The sequence below is a fragment of the Ixodes scapularis genome, unplaced genomic scaffold (genome assembly GCF_016920785.2).
Source record: "Ixodes scapularis isolate PalLabHiFi unplaced genomic scaffold, ASM1692078v2 PGA_scaffold13__105_contigs__length_92229423, whole genome shotgun sequence".
Classification (NCBI taxonomy): domain Eukaryota; kingdom Metazoa; phylum Arthropoda; class Arachnida; order Ixodida; family Ixodidae; genus Ixodes; species Ixodes scapularis.
The window spans coordinates 77790720-77801440 of record NW_024609839.1 but is presented as its reverse complement, the minus strand read 5'-3'; the positions used below and the strand labels follow the sequence as shown (position 1 = coordinate 77801440).

The window sequence follows — 10721 nt, the reverse complement described above, 5'->3', positions numbered from 1 at the left end:
ATACCCATTGGTACCAATTAGAACGAAAACCATTTGGGTTTTGGGACTGCCAATCGGCAAAATACCAAGTGGTATTTTTCCAACTGGAACCATTCCCCGTTATGTTCCGAGACTTCTTTTTGGAAAGTATCCATCGATTCCCATAAGTATGTCCCTAATTTGTTTTCAGAACTTCAAAAGCAACATTTCCGGTTATTAGAGAGTTTTAGTAGATCGTGTTTTCAGGCCATGGTAATCGTAGCGGGAGCTCGCGCTGCCACTTCGATGCATGCTCTGAAGCGCGCGCTCTAGCGGTAGCGGGCCTTTGAAAAATGATCTACTAATGACCAGCATAAAGGTACCTTTAAAGGGATACGGAATCGAAACTTGAAATATAGAGAAAACATCAAGAAATGAGTTCAATATGATCAGCTAAGCCTGTAATGAATAATCACACGGTCGTATTTTGAGCAGATGGCTATATTTTATGCTCTAAATGCCGCGATTTTGGCGAGCGCTTCAAAATCAGCCATGGAGGAGCGCGATGCATCTCGGGAGATCCGGCAGACGTCTTGACGTCATCATGCCTCGGACGACCAAGCGTACCGTAGTGACGAGTTTTGCCACTTGGAGGCGTCAACGCGTTACAATCTCGCTTTGCCGAAGTACCCAAGGGCTGTAGATATCGCGGGGCCAGCACGCGCACCAAACCTGAGAACAACCGAAGCACGCGTTTGCACGTCGCGCGAGAGCTGAAACCAAGGTGGCTCACTTCGTTTTGGCTCTTTCCACCAAGACGCCTCGGTATTGCGTTCAGGCCTAGGCAATCTATACCAGTGAGCGGACATACCGCTGCGGCGCTGCTTTCAGAGGCATGTTGTCGTCACGACATTCCATTGAAGCTTCATAACCAACTACCAGGTGGTTTTTGATTATCGTTTAATTCACTTTAAAATATGTTTTCTTGCGTTTTCTAGCGCAATATTTATGTTTCTGTGGTTGTGCTGCTACCTGCGTCGTGTTGAAACAAAGAAATGAGCTCCAGAATTTTGTTTCCGTACCCCTTTAACATAGGTCCCTTTGCAGCCAGCGAATCAGCCCGCGCGAGTAGATCGCGAGCATATGCCACGCGCGGAGGATCGCGAACTGATTCGCCTTTCGCCATAAAGGTCCCTTAGCTAAAGGGACCTTTATGCTCGTGTGAATAGGGTATAAAACTCCCTAATGACACCAATTGGCCTTTCAGTGGGTCGGCCGATAGGTGTATTGGTCTATCGGTGTATAAGCCTATTGGTGTATAATAGAGATGGCATATACGTCTCAATATGCAAACACATTCCTGTGCCTATACATTTTATTCTGCAAACAGGCATGCTCTTGGAAAACACTTGTTTTCGGGATGGTCTGTAGACACTCTAAATAGTCACAAACTAGATTTTAATTTATTAACATCAGAGCTGCATTCTTCTTGCTTGAAATTCTGAAATGAACAGCATAACAAGGAGTACATTAGCAGGAATTCCAGTCAGTGTCATGATATGGGTAAAACATGAAAGAATAGAAATCATTGAAAGCTAGATAGTAACGCATCAGTTGGAATGGGCTTCTGAATTATGATAGTGATCCAAGGCTTGTCGAAAATTTCAAAAAGATAAACAGCTCACACCTGGCAGCAGAGAGTTTTGTGTTGTCCATTCAATGCATTAGTTTTCTACCATCTTGAGTTTCTACATTAAAATGAGTCCCTTTTTACATACCAAGTGAGATATGTTGTTCTCAGCTGAGAGGGGATCCAAGCCTTTGCAGCCAGTCAAATTTGGGGGTTTTACATGCCAACCAAAGACGGGCGTCTGGCACGCCCCAGCGGAGGTCTGAGGATTAATTTCGACCACCTTGGTATGTTTTGACGTGCAACCGAAAGCTCAGTTACACGGAGCCTTCTCCGCAATAAGCCTCAGTCAGATTGCGGGCACCTCGGCCGGGATTCGAGCCCGCCACCTGGGCATTCGTAGGCCGGCGCTGTGTGCACAGAAGAACTATTCCTTCTGTGCACAGTGAAAAAAAAAAAAAATTCCATGTTTTACCATAGAGTTTATTTTTGAATCAGAAGAGTAAGCTCACAATCTTTCACTGCAAAATTATTCCAGAGCTCCAATCTCCAAGTATCCAATAGACCAGGGGTGGCCAAGCCGCGGCTCGCGGCTGCCTTCCCTACCCCCCCCCCCCCCCCCCCCCCCCCGCAGACACACACTCCCCCGCCTCCCTCCCGGTCACTCCAGCACTTCCCCAAAAAGAGAAATGTAGCGCGTTTTAAATCAAGACAGGTTGCGGTTTGGCAGTATTGTGCTGTTGGACTGCTTATAACTCAGATAGATTGAAAGTAGTTCGAGTTTCGTTTATTGCTCTAGATGGGGGGGAGATGGTTAAACCCATCCCGAACTTTCTTACCGTGCACGGGCATCATGTGATGGTGGACTATCGAGGCCTTCGTCGTGTGTGCCGTAGGTGCGGGCAAAAAGGACACATCGGTCCCGCCTGCCAGACCCCTCGGGGCGACCGGTGCGGCGTGTTCGGTCATCCCACCGCTGGCTGCACGGTGCCCTGCTTTCGCTGTGGTCATCCGACTGTACGCAGCGCAAGACTTACGCGGAGGCCACGGTTCAGCCCCGCGACCCTCCGCCCCCTCCCCCGGAGCCCTCCCCCGTTCTTGGTGCCTCTCGTCCGGCAAACCAACCTGAAGACGACTCCTTTGGCCCCCAGTCTTACGGCTGGATCACCCCCTGCCGGTCGACCACCCAGCCCCCTTGTCCCAGGAGGCTTCCGCGACCCCAGTCCCCGAGGCTTCCTTACCCACGGCCGGTGTGCAGGTTGCTCCCGGTGTCGACGACGACTGTCTGAGCTCGGATTCCGACCGCCTCGTCATCGCAGACCAGGCCGACGTCACCCCTGGTCAAGGACACCCGGCCCCTACGCCCACCCTTCCGACGTCGTCGCCCACGTGCGAGTCGTCCTCCATCCAACCCGTCGTCCGCCGAAGACGTCGACATGCCCTTTGCTCGTCCCGCCGCCAAGCGTGGCATCCCGACGACAAGCAGCAGCTCGGACGCCGCCCACGCTTTGACTGTCCCTAAGAAACACCGTAGACTGCGTCCAGACGACCCGGACACCCCTGACCATCTACAGAGCCCTGAACTCCACATGGAGGACTCCGACAGCTCCGACCCGCTGGTATTTTAACCTGCCCGATGGCCCTACTGCATTTTTCTTTCCCTTTTATTCTCGGACTACACGTTCTGACTCTCAATGTGCCAGGGTTTCGTTGTCCCACTATACTTTGTTTCATCTTATATCCGAGCGCAGACGATGTTATGAGCAGAAGAGTCAATCATACAGCGCAAAAAGCGCAACGTCATGGCGTGCTCTCTGCGCTTGAGAGGACTAGCGGGCGGAGAAGCACACACAGAGAGACGGCGAATACCGGCTAGTCCTATCAACTGCAGAGAGCACGCCATGACGTTGTGCCTCTTTCGCTGTTTGATTGGCCCTTCGGCTAATAACATCGGCCAATAACATCGGCCGCGCTCGGACCGAAACTGAAACGAAGTATAGCAGCGCGTATTCATTTTACCCAGTGTCAGCATTGTGACTTGCTTTTCTTGCAGGAGACCGATTTCTTTTCCGCGCAACATGTGATCGAGTTTAACGCCCGGTTTTCGATCCCTTGCTATTTTTCTTTTGCCTCGTCACGCTCCTGTGGCGTGGGCGTTTTAATCTTTCGCAGCTTCCTTTTGCGGGGCGCTTTTTCCGTCTGCGACCCAGACGGTCGCGTACTGGTTTATCATTTTTTTGTTGGTGACGCCAAATTCCGGGCGATAAGCATTCCGGGCGATGAGCGTTTACGCGCCCGCGCGTCCTTCGGCGTCTCACCCCTTTTTCAAGAGCCTTCTTCAGTCTGTGCCTCCGGACGGGTTTTGCTTTCTTTGTGGCGATTTCAATTGCGTGCTTGATTCTAACCGCGATGTTCGCGGCCCTGGCCGTGGGCGTGGCATCTGGAACGCTCGTGAGTTGGCCCGGCTGCTCGGAATCTAGAACCTTCGCGACGCTTGGCTCGAACTGCCCGGCGCTTTGTACGCACCCACGTGGTCGCGCGGCTCCTCGTCCAGCCTCTTTGATCGGCTGTATCTCCCTCCCGGTCTCGTTCCGCGCCACCTTCGTTGCGCTGTTCTCCCTTTTCCCGTCGCTGCCGGATACGATTCCGACCACCGCCCGCGGTGTCTGTCATATTGGACCTCTCGAGCTTTCTGCATCCCCGCGGCGACACGTGGCGTTTGGACACCACGCCGATGCGAGACGAGCAGGCTCTTTCCAGCCTGCGTCATTCGATTCGCATGTCGCTGTCGGTTGCTCCGCTGTCTCCCGCCCGCTGAGAGGTCATCAAGTCCGACTGCCAGTTTTACGCGACGACAGCGGGGAAGTTGCTTCGACGCCGCGTAACTGAGGCCCTCGATGAAACGATCCGCCACATCCGTATCGTGCAGCGTGGCGGCACGCGCACCCGCTTCTTCGCGACCGACAGGCAGCGGCGGCGCAGAATTTGCACGCCCTAAAAACATCATCCTGTACTTTCAGGAAACACGAGTCACGTCCGGACCACGACCATCGGCGATCGTAGAAAAAGACTGCACAACCAAGCTGACACAGCGTTCCTTGGCGGAATCTACCCGTACGTCATCAGCAAGAACTTCGCTGCCAGTATCGACCGCGAGGGTGATCGAGGAACTTCAACGCTACATAAGCAGCTGATTCCGGACGGCCCCGACACAGGCAGCAGCAGCGGCGCAGAGTTTGCACGCCCTAAAAACATCACCCTGTACTTTCAGGTTGGTTGGAAAACGTTTTCCGTTTCGTTGGTATATGCTTGCCGCCACTGCTGCCGCTGCTGCCACTTAGCCGTAGAGTGTGTTTTGTGCCATGTCAAAAACCGAACGACGCATGTTTGCAATGTAATTTGCCCCTTCCAGACGATGGAAGCGTTGTAACATGCTCCGAGTGTTCTTTTAGATATCATTTCGGATCGTGCAGTGGTATTTCTGAGGCGTCATTCATAAAGAAAGGCGAGACTGCACGTGAGGCGTGGAAGTGCCCGACATGCAAAAAAGGCATGCAGAGAAGCCAGTTAACGAAGGAGACAGTGCCACCGGAATTTGACGTTTCACGCGTGTTTATTTCAATCAGCGAAAAACTTCAGATCCTCACGAGCCTTAAAGGAACCGTCGACTCGACGGCATAGAGCAATCCGTGCAGATGATGTCAGAACAGTACGACGAAATAATGAAACTATCATGTCAAAATGCAGACATCAAAAACCTGAAAGCTAGGGTAGAAAGGATTGAGGAAGCTAAATATGAGGATGAAATCTCTCAGCTCAACTGCGAAATGTATGAACTAGAATGGAGAAGCAGGCGCCTGAACCTCGAATTTCACGGGATCCCGTAAACTAACAACGAGAATCTGCTCCAGCAGCTGAACCAAGTGGCAGCTAAAATAAGCGTACCTGAACTTACGGAATCGGATATAGTGTCGGCCCACCGGCTACCCTCAAAACCTGGAAAGATTCCCGGGATCATTGTCCGTTTCGGGAAACAACAGACTCGCGACCAATGACTTGAAAAAAAGAAAGAACAAAAAAGAGATCAGGAAACAATCTTCATTCAGGAAAACATGACTATACTCCGCGACAACCTTTCTTGGCAATGCAGTGGAAGGTACAGGCCCGCGTCCCCTCTCCCATTTTGAGTGTACGCAGACTCTCCTCCTCCCCCATTTCCGGGGAGAGGAGGAGAGCCCTGCTTCACGTCGCAACAGATTGGGCTAGTACAAGAAGATACCAGTATGTATGGCACAAAGACGGAAAAATCCTTATCCGAGAGAAAGAAGGTGGGCGAGCAATCGCCGTAAGGAATATCAACGACCTTCACAGGATTCGATAAGCCATTAACCATATTCCTGCCTGAGTTTTGCCTTTGGTTATCACAGTAAAATGGCGACAGCAGACATTTTTCTACCACAAGAACTAAAAGATTACTTGGGCACGACATATGCCACCTCACTTAAACGTTTCCATTTGAACACTAGATACGCTAGAAATAAAGCGGCTGATTTAGAATTGCTCTTCGATACACTGGACGTCAGCTTTGACGTAGTCCTTTTCTCTGAAACATGGTATAAACATGAAAGAGACGCTTTCAAACTTCCAGAATATAACAGTCACTGTTTAAACAGGCCAAGCCAACGTGGTGGCGGCGTTTCTATGTTAATAAAAGAAAGCTTGAGTTACGAACTTCTGACCGATTACTGCCGTTCAACGTGTGATTACGAAGTGCTTTCAATAAGAGCAGATCAAAATGCTATAGCGGTTTTCTATCGTCCTCCAGATGGAAATATTTCAGTTTTTTGCAAGTTTTTGAATTATTTTTTTTTTTTTTTAGTTTATTGAGTAACAAATGTATAATGTGATTCGGGGAGGTGACTTTAATATTGAAATGCTAGGCGACAGTACATCAAAGAAACAGGTCACTACGATATGTCAAGTAAATGGATGTGTGAATGTTATCAATCAACCAACACGATTTACTACTACGTCTAAAACACTAATTGACTTATTCATAACCAACTTGGAACAACAAATAATAAAATCGGGGGTAATGGCCTGTGATATTAGTGACCATTTTGCAACATTTATTTGTGTAAACAAAAAATTCTAGTATATGCCGAAATCCCAAGAATCGGATTTTGGTTCAAAATATCACTATTGATGGCCTGAATAGATTTAGAGGTTTGAGAAATGAAGGCTGGACTGACGTCCCTCAACCGCTGCCCATGGTGAGGAAAGGCTTGTGTTGGAAACAGCCTGCGTCTAATAGACACTCTTCCAGACTCCATGGAAGCGGCAGCCTCACCGTGCGGCTCAGACCCGATGGAGGCTACAGCCCCATCGTGCAGTACAGCCTCCAGCTTCCGGCCCAAGGAGCCCTCAACCGCTGCCCATGGTGAGGAAGGACTTGCGTTGGAAACAACAGCCTGCGTCTAATAGACAAGCTCTTCCAGACTCCATGGAAGCGGCAGCCTCATCGTGCGGCGCAGACCCCATAGAGGCTACAGCCCCATCGTGCAATGCAGCCTCTAGCTTTCGGCCCAAAAAAATTTTAACCGCTGCCCATGGTGAGGAAGGACTTGTGTTGGAAACAACAGCCTGCGTCTAATAGACACCCTTTCAGACTCCATGGAAGGGGCAGCCTCACCGTGCGGCGCAGACCCCATGGAGGCTACAGCCCCATCGTGCAGTGCAGCCGCCAGCTTCCGGCCCAAAGAACCCTTAACCGCTGCCCATGGTGAGGAAGGACTTGTGTTGGAAACAACAGCCTGCGTCTAATAGACAAACTCTTCCAGACTTCATGGAAGCGGTAACCCCGCCGTGCGGCGCAGACCCCATGGAGGCTACAGCCCCATCGTGCAGTGCAGCCTCCAGCTTCCGGCCCAAAGGCCCCTCAACCGCTGCCCATGGTGAGGAAGGATTGTGTTGGAAACAACAGCCTGCGTCTAATAGACAAACTCTTCCAGACTCCATGGAAGCGGCAGCCTCACCGTGCGGCGCAGACCCCATGGAGGCTGCAGCCCTATCATGCAGTGCAGCCTCCAGCTTCCGGCCCAAAGAACCCTTAACCGCTGCCCATGGCAAGTAAGGAATTGCGTTGGAAACAACAGCCTGCGTCTAATAGACAAGCTCTTCCAGACTCCATGGAAGTGACAACCTCACCGTGCGGCGCAGACCCCATGGAGGCTACAGCCCCATCGTGCAGTGCAGCCTCCAGCTTCCGGCTCAAAGGCCCCTCAACCGCTGCCCATGGTGAGGAAGGACTTATGTTGGAAACAACAGCCTGCGTCTAATAGACAAACTTTTCCAAACTCCATGGAAGCGGCAGTTTCACCGTGCGGCGCAGACCCGATGAAGGCTACAGCCCCATCGTGCAGTGCAGCCTCCAGCTTCCAGTCCAAAGAACCCCCAACCGCTGCCCATGGTGAGGAAGGACTTGTGTTGTGAACAACAGCCTGCGTCTATAGACAAACTCTTCCAGACTCCATGGAAGTGTCAGCCTCACCGTGCGGCGCAGACACCATGGAGGCTACAGCCCCATCGTGCAGTGCAGCCTCCAGCTTCCGGTCCAAAGAAACCTCAACCACTGCCCATGGTGTAGAAGGACTTGTGTTGGAAACAACAGCCTACGCCACATAGACAAGCTCTTCCAGACTCCATGGAAGCGGCAGCCTCACCGTGCGGCGCAGACCCCTTGGAGGCTACAGCCCCATCGTGCAGCTTCCGGCCCAAAGAACCCTCAAACGCTGCTCATGGTGAGGAAGGAGTTGTGTTGGAAACAGCCTGCGTCTAATAGACAAACTCTTCCAGACTCCATGGAAGCGGCGGCCTCACCGTGCGGCGCAGACACCATGGAGGCTACAGCCCCATCGTGCAGTGCAGCCTCCAGCTTCCGGTCCAAAGAAACCTCAACCGCTGCCCATGGTGAAGAAGGACTTGTGTTGGAAACAACAGCCTACGTCACATAGGCAAACTCTTCCAGACCCCATGGAAGCGGCTGCCTCACCGTGCGGCGCAGACCCCATGGAGGCTACAGCCCCATCGTGCAGTGCAGCCTCCAGCTTCCGGCTCAAAGAACCCTCAACCGCTGCCCATGGTGAGGAAGGACTTGTGTTGGAAACAATAGCCTGCGTCTAATAGACAAACTCTTCCAGACCCCATGGAAGTGACAGCCCCGCCGTGCGGCGCAGACCCCATGGAGGCTACAGCCCCATCGTGCAGTGCAGCCTCCAGCTTCCGGCCCAAAGAACCCTCAACCGCTGCCCATGGTGAGGAAGGACTTGTGTTGGAAACAACAGCCTGCGTCTAATAGACAAACTCTTCCAGACCCCATGGAAGTGACAGCCCCGCCGTGCGGCGCAGACCCCATGGAGGCTACAGCCCCATCGTGCAGTGCAGCCTCCAGCTTCCGGCCCAAAGAACCCTCAACCGCTGCCCATGGTGAGGAAGGACTTGTGTTGGAAACAACAGCCTGCGTCTAATAGACAAACTCTTCCAAACTCCATGGAAGCGGCAGTTTCACCGTGCGGCGCAGACCCGATGAAGGCTACAGCCCCATCGTGCAGTGCAGCCTCCAGCTTCCAGTCCAAAGAACCCCCAACCGCTGCCCATGGTGAGGAAGGACTTGTGTTGGAAACAACAGCCTGCGTCTAATAGACAAACTCTTCCAGACTCCATGGAAGCGGCTGCCTCACCGTGCAGCGCAGACCCCATCGAGGCCATCGTGCAGTTCGCCGCTGGAGCTCCGACCGGTGACACCGTCCACATCCTCATGTGAACCAGTTGAAGCTTGAAAGTGTCCCATTTCTTTTGTTCACCCTTGTGCCCATATGGTACTCATATAAATAAAATTTGTGTGTGTCAAGGTGGATTTTAGTTTGTCTACTTCTCCGGTGATAGGCTTTTCATGCAAAACCTGTAATACACCTTATGTACTGTGGTGTCAAGGCATAGGGTGTAAATTTGTAAATTTAGCCAACATAGCTTCAAACGCCCAGTTTCCCCTGATTTCTGATTGTCTGTAGTTTAAGGGCATATTATCTACTTGCAGATTATGTCACTGTCAGGTAATGTTGGCTGTGATGGTCATAAGCAGAACTGCCTGCTTTGATTTCATTTTTTTTATCCGTTTCAGGTACTTCTACGCCTCCTCTGCGCAGTTTTGCGTCGAGAACGAAGGACATCATAAGGCGTCTCCAAGCCAAGGTTTCAAAGTACCGGAAGACCATCGCAAGGCTGCGCAAGCAAGAGAAGAATATGCCTCGATCAGCTTCGGAAGCTCTCGACATCATTCGCCCTCACTTGACAGACGAGTTATTTCACCTACTGTCAAGCCATGTTAAATTAAGATCCAAGGGCAAGCGAAAACGATTCCCGTTATGGTTGAAAAAGCTTGCTCTTCATCTCAAATTCCGTGGACCGCGGAATTTGAGATGTTTTGCAGGATTCGATTAGGATGAAAAACGTTTTGCAGGTTTGAATTGTGCTGATATGTCCGTTTCGTAAATAGAAACTTGGATAAAGTTCGCTTTCATTCTCGCGTCTCTGGTGTGCAGCTTGAAAAGTTCAGTGGGTAGGACTTCTACTGTAGTGACTGCTTTTTTAGATGGTCGTGTCTGCGTTTTTCTATTATGGCCATGTGGAATGTGTAAGTTCCCATTTTGATCTTTTTTAATACTGACTGTGGTCTTTCATCTTGGATGCAACTTCCTTTTCTTCTGGACATTGTTTCTGCTTTACACATATGTGAAGCGTGAAGGAGATTGAGATCAGAGTGTCTGCCAACCTGGGCAAGCCTGAAATTCTCAGGGAATTTTAGATATCACCTGGAAAAGTCAAGGAATTATCAGGGAAACTGTCAAAAGGTTGACTAAATCAGGGAAAGTGACCGGTGAAAGTGGCACGGTGGTGCGGAACGAAGCCCGGCGATCGGGTGTCGCCCAGCTGTGCTGAATAACATTGCCCAAAATGGTATCCTTCGAAGGAAGAAACAGCCAAGGAATTTTATCAAAATAGTCAAGGAAAACCTTGAAAAATCATGGATGGACTTTGGAAAAAGTCATCTAGTAGACACCCTGTAAGATGTACT

The 10721-nt window shown here is 51.0% G+C and overlaps 1 pseudogene; it reads left to right on the top strand.

Moving 5' to 3' along the window:
* Window positions 1-3224: 3224 nt before the first annotated feature.
* Window positions 3225-4043, top strand: LOC121835570 (annotated as a pseudogene).
* The last annotated feature ends 6678 nt before the right edge of the window (window positions 4044-10721 follow it).